Source organism: Protomyctophum bolini (genome assembly GCF_963924005.1).
Source record: "Protomyctophum bolini genome assembly, chromosome: 19".
Lineage (NCBI taxonomy): Eukaryota > Metazoa > Chordata > Actinopteri > Myctophiformes > Myctophidae > Protomyctophum > Protomyctophum bolini.
Window position 1 is genome coordinate 17,758,315 of NC_137880.1, and position 14,857 is coordinate 17,773,171.

The following is a 14,857-nucleotide window of genomic DNA, read 5'->3' on the forward strand; positions in this document are numbered from 1 at the left end:
GCACCAGCTCTCCAGGGAGCGTGATGGATGGCCCATTCTACAGTATAACTCTACCATGCCATATCTTCACAACCACAAGTTCAAATAATTTCAGAATACCACCTGTACAATCGTCGGTGTTATCCGGTTTTAACTCGGAGCGTATAATTACATGTGTACCCCTCCCAGAGTCACATGAACACTTTATTTATTGATAGAGATAGTAGACAGACAGGACATGGAGAGAGGGAGATGGGGAGTGACATGCAGCAAAGGCCGTCGGGATCGGGAGTCAAATCCGCGACAAAAGTCAAGGTGGCATCAGCAGCCTAGGTGCCCAGACGGCTACGACAGCCGTCCAGGGCCAACACTGAGGGTTTTGACTGCGTGACGTCATTCATAGCCACTACTACATCATACAGTATGCTACAGCTTTGCAGGACTGCTCCCTACAACTATGCTAAAGCTGTAGCCTGCAGCTGTGGCGCTCTGCGAATGCTGCTATTATTGAAATGGCAACGTGCCCTACTTTTACCCCTCAGAGAGTAGCCCTTAAATGAACTAGGAAGTGGGCGGCTGAGGGGAGGAGGGGTGAGTTTTAAGTTAAACTGTACAAAACCATAGGAGGGTTATGCATGCATGAATGCCTCGTAGCTGGCTTTATAGTATGGCATTCCTGCGTGCACAGCCCTGGCTGGCACCTCAATGCACACTGACACTGGTCCCCTCTCTGTGGAGCTCGTTGTGCAGAATGCCAAAGTTGGCAGAATGGCTTTCATGAGATGATTGTGTGGTAGATATGTGTGGGCTGCTTTTTGTGTGGATATTCAGGGGTTAGGACTCAAGGAGACTATACACAGTATGAATACTGTATATTCATAAATATGTATTTATTTAATATATTTAATATGTTGTTTGACTGCTGTTTCCCATCTCATCATTATCATAATACAGCAATAATGTATAATTCTTCACAGTAACAAATCGCAATATACAGTCCATTCAATACATGTTTGATGCGGCCCTGCGCCGCGGCCTCCCACCCGCGTGGCCCGGTGGTCCCGGCCGGTAGCAGCGTCAGAATGACTGGATCCGTTGTGCCTGGTCCAAGTCATGTGACATGATGGCTCTGTGTGGCTGCCTGAATGGCTCTCCCCCGCAGCCCCTGTGTGCCATTATGTTTTATTGGGAAAAAAGGAGCTGCTGATGAAAAGAGAACGAAGAGAGAACCAGCTCTCTCTCTCTCTCTCTCCCTCCTCCAGGCTCAGCGCACGCGTGCGCGCACACATATACACACGCACTCACAGCAAAGCAAAGCCTGCTGGCCCTCCACCTTAAGCCATCATACAACGGTAACGAAAATAGCCACATAGAGACGAAAATGTACATGCTATGCTCACAACACTTCACATTCTATAGATCAGCTTGCTATTTCCGTGCAGTGTGCAGTATCTGTCTCATTACTCAAGTAGGAAGACAGACAGACGAGACAGCCCACTCAGTGGATGCAGACATGAATGGCAATTTTCTGTTGGCCTGAAAATCACATGTTTTACTTCCACGCTGAGGGCGGCGAAAGTGTATTTTAGGATGTAATCCTCGCACAGGTTTGTGCACAGATGCTTAAAATAAACTTTTGCTATCCCGCAGCTCAAAAAAGAAAGCCAGCCTTGAATGATGTCAGCCAGAATATTTGAATACTACAATATGTTGACCTAAATTCTTTGATTCACCCAGTCTGAGAAGTGTTTGACGCATTCCCTTGCTAATTTCCAAGATAATTTCAACAGGCCAAACTCATTATAGTAGTTTTGTTTTGCATGATTTTGTTTTCTTATCGTTCCTAATATCTGATATGTTGAGTTCCAACATTTGCTACAGTTAGTGTTGATGATCATGATCATGTTCATTTTCAGCACGGGCTGGAAACATTATTTGTCTGTCCTTTATGTGTTTTTCATCAGTATCACACTTTTAGTTTCTCTGTGTGTTACTGTGTCTTTATTTACTTCTCAATGGATCTTTATTTCAGCATCCCTTCATCCCCTTTCTCTTTCTCAATCTCTTTTCTCCATCTCTCTCTTTCCCTGTCTCTCTCTCTGCCCAGACAAACTGATGTTGGGCTTAGCCTTGGACCTATTCAACCTACACACGCGCGCGGCCGCGCGCACGCACGCACGCACGCACGCACGCACACACACACACACACACACACACACACACACACAACATGTAATCATATATACAGTATACATACACACAGTCATTTATCTATACTTGGTGTCATTGTTTTTTCCCTCTGTACCGAATCCCGTTACCAAAACAGCTCACACAATTAATCGCCACATGACGCATTGTGAACTTGTAGACTGGCTATTTTCACTCAATGTTCGGCTGTTTTAACTTATGACATGCCCTGATTCCCAGAATAGAGACACTAATGTTAATGTGGTTCTATTTGCTTGAATTGGTAAGACATACACACAGACATACACTTTATACATCCCCACTAGATCTCTACATAACCATATCAGACCCTCTTGTATCAGGAATAACACACACACACACACACACACTCCTTTTTATCAGTGGATCGTCGCCTAGGATAGTTACATAAGACCGCGTGCATGAGTTAAAGGGTTCTAAGCATGTTTGCGTGGCAGACTGTGCAGGAAAGTGCCGCCGCTATACGCTCTGTCAGTCAATTGAGCCAGGAAGAGGCTAGCTTAAATGAGATTAGCTGTGCTGATCTTTAAAGTCAAATTAGACACTAATGGGTTATAACGTATTTGGCGTGTGTTAGCGGTGGCTCTGTGTTGTAAATGAAGGGCAGTGGGAGAAGCGTGCCATGCAGAGTTTACCTCACAATGAGTCCACTGTGTGGTCACTCACTGAGCTAACAAGGTCTGTAAAGGCCATGGCTGTGGGAGACAAACATGTACAGTTGCCATCTACCCTTGAGTAATTTTGTTTAGTTAGACTTTGTGGTGTTTATGGCATTCAAATAGAACATCTCAGTCTTCCCACATAACCGTGTTCTTTCTTACCATCATTTGATAATTAGTTGATTACTCACAGTCACCATTGGACAAAAATGTCCTTGGTAGAAGTCTATCCGATGCTATAAATAAGTTCAAGGAAACAATACCAATATGTTACCAGAATATGGGGGCTTTTCACGAATTGAGGTGACTCATTTCTTTTTTTTTATAAATCTTTTTATTGAGATTTTCACTGAACTTTCAGGTGCTGAATAAAAAGATACGGACAGGTACTTTACCCCTGAGCCTGAGCACCAAGGCCCACTACTGGTTGACAAGGGGTATTGCATGTAACTTCAATGGAAACAACTCAAGTACCGAACGTGCTGTACCATATAGCTAGTAAGTCAAAAGTACATTAGTGACAAATACCCCAAAACAAAGAAAACAACACACATACATATACCGGTAGTTTGTATTTACCGTATTTATTTTCAGAAGAGAGCTGTACTCTGTGGGAATTGTATTGCTGCACTTTGTTTGGGGTGGAATCCACAGATTGTAGTAACTAGTTGCAGCTCACACGTGTCACCTGAGGTCTGCGTCAGAGCCTGTTGTACTCGATTCATAATAGTATTGTCCGGCTCAGTCTTCAGAAAGGGAATGAATGAGTCTCTAATGCACCATGCAGTCTGCTATTGATGAGAGTGAGAGATAGAGAGGGGGAGGGGGTGGAGAGAGAGTTAGAGAGCATTGCAGAGAGAATAAATGAGGCTATAGGCTATATGTTTTGGATTAAAGCTGCATTCCGGAACTTATTCAAATTTATTCTAACCACATCCCTATTGTATTCTGGAGCAAACATTTAGCCAAACGACAAGCAATGCGTTGTGAACTTGCCTTGTAGATTGGCTATTTTCAGCCCAGAGTATAATTTAACTACAGTAGCACAACTGGAGGTGGCTCCCTGTGGTAGGAAAGGACCACTACCGGTTGACGAGCGCTGTTACAAGAAGGGAAGTGTATAGGCCTACAGATTAGTGAGACCAGTACTGTATGTATTTGGGTAGGCTAACGGAGACACTGGTTCATTGGATGGGACGGTGATGAATGAGTGTTTAAGGGCCGATTCATACTCCTATTTTATCACTGTTTCGGCGCTGTAGTGCCGAAATTATTTCGGCTCGTCAGAAATTTTCAGTAGCACCGAAGAGCCGACTTTAGGACGGTACCCGCCCTCCCGAACCGACTTTTATTCGGCTCTAAAATAGGAGTATGAATCGGCCCTAAGTCGGGCTGGTCATGACATTTTACTTTAGCAGACTATACGAAAATAATTGCGATTAACAATTTCATTGTGTTTACGTTCTGGCATTAAACATTGGAACATAGAAATTGAAATTACATTTCTGTTTGCCTTTTAAGCTTTGTAAACAACAATCGCAGATATGACACATACCTTAAATATAAGCAATAATCGCAATTACTGTAGAACATTTACTTAAACATACAGAAGAATGGAAATTATTCTGGCAGTTGTGCAAAAATAATGCAATAATTGCGATCAGACGATGAGGTAATTGTGACAGGCCTGTTCTGTGTTTTCCTGCAGGGCCTGTGTTCTGGCTGCGCACAAAGCAATGTGGAGAAAATAAAGATCCTGAACTGCTGAAAACCAGAGGTAAGCCTGTAGCGGAGTCCCTCAGGGCTCTATGCTAGACGTGTCTGTTTTCACTCTATTAAACATCTTGGCAGAAAATAGCCAATCTACAAGGCTGCTCAGTGCTCACAACGCAACGCATTGTCAACTTGTAGCTTTTCATAAGAGCGCGCACGCTCACACACACAGTAAACACAAATACATGCAGAAAACCACACACACATTGCACAAGGGGAACATTCACACATGCATCTACACTACACGCATCGTGCACAATACTGTGGAAAGCCACATGGTTTCTGGCCAGCTTGCCAACACTAGTTGAGAGTATTTGCCACAGGCACTCCTGCTGTCCACAACCGCAACATCTCTTCACCTGCTACTGCAGCAGCACTACATAGACTGCACACTTAAAGGAACACGTCACCCATTTTCAACCTTATCTTCATAACCAATTGGACCCCCATAAAGAGTCCATTTTGTACAAATGGATAATGAACACTGAGCAATCAGGCATTGTGCTGTGTGTACTTGTGGTGGATTGGAGTTTTTGCCGGTTTCAAACTTCAAGATGTCTTTATTGTTGCATCTTGTACATTAGGGTATCCCATGCTTCCTTTTCTTTTTCCTGGCTTGTTCATTCATGAATGTGATTGTGATGGGGATCAGCTGTTTGTATATCCGAAGTAGTCAGCGGCTCAAACTTGTCCAAAAATCTAAGATATTTGGTATTTCATGACCCTTTGTTTTCTTTCTTTGTCCTGTTGTGAATGATTTTAATTTCTTTCCCCTGGTATGCTGCAGTGTCATAGGACAGGTGAGGAAATAATGATAAAAAATCAGGGATGAGGGATGCAACCAGATTAAAAGCTAAAGTGATGGTATACTATAGAGTCAATCGTGTACTGGTTATGACCCCTTCCTTTTCTCTGTCCATGCAAGGCTTAAATCCTGCCATTCCCTTCCCTTTGCCCGGCTCTATACTATCTTAATATCATTGCTGTTGGGCAGTGTTTTGTTTCTTTCTTGTTTTTTTTTCTTCAAAATTACGAAAGTGCAGTGAAAGTCTTGCTGTGGGTTTTATCAATATTAAACCAATATTAACAAAATCTTGTGCCAAATTAACTACATTGGATGGATCAATTGAAGTGTTCAGGGTTACTGTACTGTGTGCGACCTGGACCCTGTCTCCACTGTTCTCCCTGGCGTCTCTAATCCTAATGGCAGCTGTGCCATGTGGTAGGCATACCATGTCACCACTCACCAGTGGTGGAAAAAGTACTACATTTTTTTACTTAAGTAAAAGTATCAATACTGCAATATAGAAATACTTTACACCACTGGATTCAGGCCTCACTGTCACCTCTGACTCAAGTCACCGTGATTTTGCTGCTTCCGCAAGGCCTTGTGGAAGATGTCCGACCAAAGGCTTGCATGCATTAAGCCCTATAAACTTCATTGACCCGTGATCTCCAGGGATCTATACTTGGCCCACTTCCTTTTTCCCCCTTCATTACTATTTAATATGTATTTCCAATCCTTATATAACGTGACATGGTGTGAGCTTGTAGATATTTATGCAGATTGTTCGCCTATGACATGCCCAGAGTTGGGACGTTAGGGTTCATGTGGTTAAACAGCTTTTGCTCAGATGTCTGGAAGCCCTTCTCTCAGTGAGAGGTGGGTTCGCATGAAATGCAACATGAGCATCAGCGCAATGCGTCTCCCCATGCAGTCCCAGAGGGCTTGGACAGTACTGTATGTGCTGTACACAGGCTCTCTCATGTGAGGTTACTTGTATACAGCCTTCCGACCTCAGGTCAGCCTTATGCCTGAATTACACTGTGTAATTACAGCGTGTAACCCAAAGAAAATGGTACACAAAATGTACAAAACTCGATCATCACGTTGCGAGCTTTTATATCAGAGCTTGTAGATCGGTGCTCAACACTGGCGCGCAACTAAGTGTAAAGTCATGCATTGATTCATTGATTAATACTTTATTAACAGTTTGCAAAAAGTACAGAGGTACTAACAGTTCTACAATAATGCTAAAAGGATAACACAAAAAGCCCTGAAGGCTTGATTCCGTTGTGGTCCCATCATGCATTATGCATTACACACTCTGCTGATCTGGGCATGTGAGCGGTGCCTCAGTGAGCCAGCACACGTGCCATCATCTACTCACAATGTCACTCGGGTTCAGATCCTGAACGTGACGTTTGTCCGATGTGTGTCATATTGGTCACTGTCAGCTATAGGTCTGGCATAGCCTGGAAACCAGTCGAATCTCTGGTCGAGACGAGCACTCCTCAGTTTGAATTTCATTTTGCTCACCCCAGAGTTGTGGGTGACCAATTAGAGCCCACTATTCAAAGTGAGACTTATTTGCTGTGACGTTATGGAATCTGTTATGAAGTCTGTAAATATCTACGCAGTGATATTAGTCTGGCCTTGCCAGGCCAGCTGTAACTTCGCTCTTCTGCAATGTTGGCCATTGTTGGGGTGTCCCACCTCCCAGTCAGTAGACAAAGGAGACACATTGTGAAGTAAGTAAATAAATAAATAAAACCGCAATCTACTGTACCAGCAGCTCTAAGTGGTAAGGAGCTTTCATTTGGTTGAATTCCTTAACAGTGGCTTAGTGAAGAAGTGACAAGTGAACACACAGGCTTCTCCCAGGACACCAGAATCATCTGAGCGTCCAACATTCGGTTTCATACATTTATGCAGGCTAATTTTGCTGCTGGCTACATCTACAGCTAGCTACATCCAGTCCACATTGTACTAGAACGAAATTGCATTGTATTGAATTGAACAACTTGCTGCAGAAAAGTGGGTGTATTTGCCTGTTGTATGAGCTCCATCATAGCACTTTCAAGAAAGATGGAAAGAAAGAAAGCAATGTGAAATATATACATAAGGTGTGTGTGTGTGTGTGTGTGTGTGTGTGTGCACGCTCACCCGCAAGCTGCATGAGCTTGCAAATGACAAACAGAAATGAGTCACCGATTCTCGCTTCTCGTCTCGTTCTTGCGTGGCGGCGTGGGCCGTGGAGCTATTTGCTGAAATGTCAGCATGGTGTAGCCCTGGAACTGGGGCTCCATTGTGGTCAGTGGTTCTGCCCGATGGTACCGGCCCGGGACACCAGCGAGGCGGCGCAGGAGTGCAGCGATGTGGCTAAATTAAACTTCGCCCCTTTCCATTGACTCTAATGCTGGCATCTCAGTGGCCTTGACTCGACAAAGCAATCGGTTCTCAATGAGCCGCTCTGTGCAATGAGTTGTATAGTCTTTGTAGAGCCTACGCAGAATGAATCCAGGTTCCCTGTGCCACTTAAGCCCTACTGTATAGTGTACACAGTATGTATATACTTAATTCTGTGACAATTTGTACTGTTTTCGGAAAGTGTTTAGGGAAATGGCAAATAGGGATGCCAGTTGAAAGTGGTTAAGCTCTCTGCATCATAAGTCCACCTCAAAACATCAGCATTACAGCATTATAGTCAGCCAGCTTGTGTACTTAACACACAGAGACGTCATTACAATGTCATGGTCATGGACTTGAGTCTGGTAAACAGAGACAGACAGAACTGTATTAATCCCAAGGAGCATTCAGTTGTCAGCACCGCAATAAGGATGAAACAAAGACGCAGGTAAATTAAGATTAGTGAACAAGTACAGAGAAGTATAGTGACACAAAAAAACGATAACACTATAATACCACCAGTAAGACACCTGAGGGCGTGAAGCGACCTCGCCCGTGCACTGGCCATATATGGAGCGTACAGGGTTTGATGAGGTCAGATCAACATATGGAATGTCAGAACAGGTCGGCTCCATATAAGGAGAGTTAATGGTGGCAGCGGGGCAGTGTCTTGAGTGCACAGGATTTGATGTTGGCCCAGGTAGGGCCTGGCCTTAATTCTCAGGCCTGTTGAGAACGGCTGCCGGGCGCATCTGCACAAATAATTTTGGGGCAAGCCTGGCGACTGTGTGGCTCAGGAGGTAGAACAGGTCATCCAATGATCCATGGGTCGGCGGTTCGAATCCCGGCTCCTCCTGTCTACATGTCGAAGTGTCCTTGGGCAAGACACTGAACCCCAAATTTGCTCCCGATGTGCTGGTTGGTACCTTGCATGGCTTCCGCCGCAATCAGTATATGAATGTGTGTGTGAATGGGTGAATGTAATGCACACTCTATGTAAAGCGCCTTGGATAAAGGCGCTATATAAATGCACCATTTACCTATCTAGTCTAGTCTAGGTATCAGTCAAAAGGGAGACATCGAAGAGGAAGGATGGATGGGGGAGGTTCAACATATGGAATGTCAGAACAGGTTTTGACATATATTCATATACTAATATTGATGACATCAGGGATCTCCATATATGGGCTTAATTGTGTGACAGCAGGTTACATTATTCATCCCTGATGATGTCACGTGGGCACCGGGCTGGTCAGGTGTGCATATAGTGTATAGGCTAGCTGAAGGTAACCTGTGCTTCCAACAAAAACAACATATACTGTAAATAGACTCGACCTACAGTACAGTATGTCATCCCTTCTCTGTGAAAGAGTGGTTACGCTTCCTCAAGCTCTATAGAGCTAGTCTTAGTCTCTCTTATTATCGCTGTCATGTAGGAACCTTGTATGTCCAAATATTATCTTTTGTATTTATTAATACCCTGTTTTATACTTGGTTGTATGACAGTGTTGTGCAAATGCAACATCGTATCATGAGCATATAATGACATGCCTTACTAGGTGTGCCAGGTTGAAAGTGGTTTGTGGGTTTTATTGAACCAATGAAAAGTATTAACAAGAGCTGAAATAATGACTACATTGGATCCGGTGGATGCATTTCGCCTGTAATTCCATGGCCCAAACAGGGACGCCAGGTTGTAAGTGGTTATAAGTCTGTCTGTGGTGGGTTTCATGAATATTAACCAATGAAAAGAGCTTGTGACTACATAATGACTACATTGGATCCACTGGAACACAGTTTATTTATTCCGTTTTGGACATACAAGGTTTCCGCCTGACATAACAAGCCACGATATATAGTAGCTGAGCTCCCTCTTGGCTCTTTCAGTAGAGCACACATTCAGCAATAACTTAAAGGCTGTCAAGTATGCTGTGTTTGAGAAGAAGAAAAAAGAGGGGTAGACGTCAGCAAATTAGCAGCGGCAGAGCGGCAGCAGTGCTGAAGCACTTACAACAGGCCCACTGAGAGAGGGAAGCCATCGCTGGGAAACATCAAAGCACCTTTGTGGTGCCTCTGACAGATGCAGGGTATATGGACGGTGGTGGAGTTTCTAAGTCATCGGTTTGAGGCCCCGCTTGCAGTGGTGCACGGAAAGTAATGTGCGTTTGCTCAAGTACTGTACTTAAGTGTACAATGTTTTGATGCTTTATACGTCTGCTCCACTGCATCTCAGAGGCAAATGTTGTCCTTTTTTTACTCCACTGCAATCATTTGATAGCTTTAGTTATAGTTACTTTGCAGATTTTGATTATGATTACAAAACATATTTTTAATATTTACCACTTTATCTACAAGCTATTTTACTTAGTAAGTAAAGTAAGTATATTTTACTCATGTACTCAAAATCAAATCACATTTTTAATAATAATACCCTTTATTTATAGAGCACCTTTCATGACACGAGTGCAGCGCACTTTACAGAAAAAATACAATGTATATCAAACAACATAAAAGTCAACAAAGTACTAAAAACATCAAACATAAAACAGTAAGGTCAGTGGAAAGCAAAAACCTTTTAATTGTAACAGACTATTTTTATATAGTTTCTATAAAAAAAAACCTCTCCTCACTATCCTGTTAGTATTGTTTTAAATAAAAGTGAAATGCAGAACAGTTGTCCTCCTGCCTGAGCAGGTTTTTCACCTCACAGTTAACGGTACTGGCCTGCATCCCAGAAAGCAGCATCACGGGGCTCTTCATCTGTATTACGGTGGCACTGGTTGTGTGTGTGTGTGTGTGTGTGTGTGTGTGTGTGTGTGTGTGTGTGTGTGTGTGTGTGTGTGTGTGTGTGTGTGTGTGTGTGTGTGTGTGTGTGTGTGTGTGTGTGTGTGTGTGTGTGTGTGTGTGTGTGTGTGTGTGTGTGTGTGTGTGTGTGTGTGTGTGTGTGTGTGTGTGTGTGTGTGTGTGTGTGTGTGTGTGTAAAATTGTGCATCACACGTACACATGTAGCTTATCTGATTCTTCTCGGTGCATGGAGAGAGGAGAGGAGGGGAGGGGAGGCTGTAATAAGTAAAGTGGAGGTCAGGAGGAGAAAGGGAAGTAATAGGGGAGGTATTTAGGAAAGAGGAGGACACCAGAGGATGGCGCAACGTACTAATGGAACGCCTCCCTGCTCCTATACGTCTAATCCCCGGCTCCAGAGAAGGACCTTTTGATGTTCCCAGAATCCCATGCAGCTCCTCTCCATCTCTCATCCCTCCGTCCCTATATCTGCAGATGAAAGAGCAGCGTTTTGACCGGTGGTGTTTGGCAGGCAGCACTTTTATGATCTCACACTCCCCTTAACCACTTTGAACCTGGAGTCCCTATTTGGTCTATAGGTTGTTATACAGTAGGCAAGAATGTTCAAAGATTTTATAAGCTACTAAAGCTAGATTTTCTTTTTCACCATTTACCGTAGGAAGTATATTGTTGCTGTCGGGCAAAAACATTGAACATTTAAAGGGTGTATGTTTCTTGGTTAATGAATGGTGTCGTGCCAAAATAGCCAAACCATAAGCTCAAAATGCATTGCGATTTAGGTTGCAAAAATGTTTTAAATTAAAGTGGTTATATCTGTCTGCGAGATTCATAAATATTGAACAAATGAAAACTATTAACAAGAGCTTGTGACAACATAATTTTGGATCCATTGGAGCACAGGTTATTCTTTCTTTTTCTTCTGAACAGTAACTGTTCTGGACATGCAAGGTTTCCACCCGACAGCCACGTTATAAGTGGTTAACCCCTCATCTGTTAACCTCCCCAGCCCCACTTATATAATGGAGACGAACTGCACCATAAAGTCCTCGGCGTCCTCAAAACACGCAGATGCTGGGCTCAGTGTGTGTGTGTGTGTGTGTGTGTGTGTGTGTGTGTGTGTGTACCGTGCAATCTGCCATTTCCTCGGTTTGTCTGACAGCGGTAGTAACAGAGCTTTATGCATTATGTCTGTGCAGAGAGAGGAACTTGGCTGGGTGGGGATGTGTGTGTATGCACTGTTTCTTTGCATACAGGATGTGGAATTGGGTAGCAGCAGAATCTAGGGACACTTGTTTGTGTGCATGCTTTGCAGTGTGTGTGTGTGTGTGTGTGTGTGTGTGTGTGTGTGTGCACCTGTGTTTGTATGCATCCATGTGGTGTGTGTGGTTGTGCGTTAAGCTAACCACCGACCAGGTGGTTTCATTAACCATTTTAGCTGAGAGTGAGACTTCATTTTAGGCATTTAGCAGACGCTCTTAATCCAGAGCAATTTACAGTAAGCAAGAACAAAAACATGGTAATATCTATATAATTAAACTAGCCTATGTGTATACTATAGTATAGAGTGCTATGTCTACATACATTCTAATCTAAATCAAAGTTACATGTTGAGTCATTGCATATGCCTTTAACCCATTCTGAGCGGGAACCCCTTCTGGTGTTTTAAGCATTACGTTATACTTTAGCCATTGAAAAATAGCAGATCTACAAGCTTGTAGATCTGCTATTTTTGAAAAGTCGTGAAAATGTGGCACAAATCTTGGAATATATATTCTTTCAAAGCGAATGTTTTAAATGTTTTAAATGTTTTAAATATTTGCGTCTGAGGGGTTCCTGGAATAACATCTAATATTCAGATGGTGGGGTCGGCGGTCAATTGCATATCATTTTTGGTGGTCCTTGACATGAAAAAGGTTGAGAACCACTGACATAGAAACATGGGTTTTTCAGAAAACTGTCAGGATTTAGAAGACATTTTTTCAGGTCCAAAAGGGGGTTCCCGCCCAGAATGGGTTAAGGTCGTCAAGGCTAGGGAAAGTCCTACGGCAACTGCTCCTTGCTAAGATGGCGTCTGAGGAGGTGGGTTTTCAGACTACGGCAGAAGATTGGGAGTGAGTCTGCAGTTCTGATTGCAATGGGAAGTGCATTCCATAGTTTTGGAAGCAGCAGGAGCATTTTTAGTGAAGTTACTTCCTCACATCTGAAGGAGATATCTTCTTCACATCTACTTAAGCATTCTAACAGCTATAGCCTCACCTCTCATCTGTTCATTCATGCATTTCTAATACACAGCCCTCATTTAGAAGGCTGTGAGTTTTCCTGATGGCTCAGCGTTAGGGCTAACGCCACAATGGCTTTTGCACGCACAATGCTGCACTGTAGCTTCCAGATCAAGCTCACAACTATAACTGTCAAATCTTATTTACAATGTTATACATTTGCGTGTCATTAATATATTCTCACACACAGAAACCTAGAGCAAATTTCTCTCCAAAGTCTCTCTAAACAAGTGTCATTCTCACATTTCAAGGACCCCCAGTTTGATACTCTGCATTGATTAGGCCATTTTATATGATTTTTTTTATTTCTGAGATTAATCTGCAATGGAAAATTTCATTTTGAGTGCGTAGAAACATTTGTACACTCTCAGAGTTAGAGTCAGACCCATGAGTGTCCATTTTGTTTAACGATCAATAATTTATCTGGGGACCCCCTGGAACCCCTCGAGGACCCCCGGTTGACCCGGTGCGTTGAGGACAGTCTCTCTAAAAGTGTACCTGTCTAGGTGACCTCTCCGTCTCCGTGCATGAATGCGATGCACAAAGGCCGCCAGATGGCCTTGAAGAAAACGGAACGCTCGCCGATTTGTATCGGCCAGCTTGAAAAGGCACGGATGGGAAGCGTCGTGTCCTCGGGGACAATGGCAGCTGCAGTTCTTCATTGACAAAGCTTAAGACTTATACTGCTCGGGCCTGCTGAGTGACGTGACAGGTATATTGTCGCACAGACTTGAAGGGGGGGGGGGGGGGGATCTGAGAGTGAAGCAAGGCCCTTCCTAACGGCTTCACACTTGGATGGGTGTATTATGGACATGGCTGAGCACAGGGCAACAAAGGCTCCTTTTCTCTGGGACTTAGCCTGGTCTGACGCCCGTTGCATTTGAAAGCTTGCCGGCTTGCACAGTTGCCTTAACCACATCTGTTCAAAATATCTATTTGAAATATCTAAAATATCCGATCTGCAAGCCCACACAACGTATCGCCTGGTGACCTATTGTGAGTTTTTAGATGGGTTGTTTTTTTATATTCGTCATATAGTAGTGGTTCAACTCAACTGGGGCAAGATGTGCACCCCACATGTACTTTTAGTCATAGCACACACATTTCACGCACGCACACACACAAACTAAAAGGCTGTGGAGGCAAAACCTCTATAAATCTGTTTCAGGGGTTGGAGGTCAATGCGAGTGAGAGGGCTACATCTATAAGTCATATATGTCCCACAATGCACTGCGAGTGCATTGTCACGTATCGAGGGCTCGCAAGCACAAGGCTCTCTTCACTATTGATCAGCAGTGAAAGTATATCACTTGTGGTCAACTTTCAGCTACCCCTCTCCCCAGAAACACAGTCTGGCCCTCGACTTGTGCCGATTTCTTTATTTTGGCCCACTGTGTATTTGAGTTTGACATCCCTACTATAAGTCAACAACCATGTAGTGGGCTGATTCTTAGAATGGTGTTCACCTGTATACAGAGAATACAGTTTATATTATTATAAACATGTTCACCTGTATACAGAGAATACAGTTTATATGATTATAAACATGTTCACCTGTATACAGAGAATACAGTTTATATGATTTCCTAAAAGCCTTGTGTGTAATTCATAAACAGCCTTGAGGAATGAGGCTAACCATTCCAACCCCAGCCTCCATATTCCGGGGGGACACATTTGCCAAAAATAGCCGATCTACAGTACAATCTCGTAGATTCTATTTTTGAGGTTTGTTGTACTGTAGATTGGAGGGGGGGGAAAAGCGTTCCAAGTACAGAACCAACTCGTGTCTAATTTGCTAAAGTCTAGTAGAGGGTTTACATGGTTAAGCGAATGGCTAAGTGACTGCTGCAGGGCTGTGTCGTTAAACGGTGCCCCCACACAGCAGCAGGGCTCTAAAGTAGGAGGAGAACGCTCTTTGATGTCGCTGTTGTTAGCTAGTTTCCTCTTTG

The 14,857-nt window shown here is 43.5% G+C and overlaps 1 protein-coding gene across 3 annotated transcripts in view; it reads left to right on the forward strand.

Annotated features, from left to right (window-relative positions):
- Positions 1-14,857, forward strand: part of fynb (FYN proto-oncogene, Src family tyrosine kinase b) — a 95,882-nt gene that overhangs the window by 9,309 nt on the left and 71,716 nt on the right. For 2 of the 3 annotated variants that reach the window (XM_080790185.1, XM_080790187.1), the window contains exon 2: positions 4,573-4,641. The exons of the other annotated variant lie outside the window; for it this stretch is intronic. The gene's annotated coding sequence lies outside the window, so the exon portion shown is untranslated. The remainder of the gene's footprint in view (positions 1-4,572; positions 4,642-14,857) is intronic. 3 annotated transcript variants of the gene reach the window in all.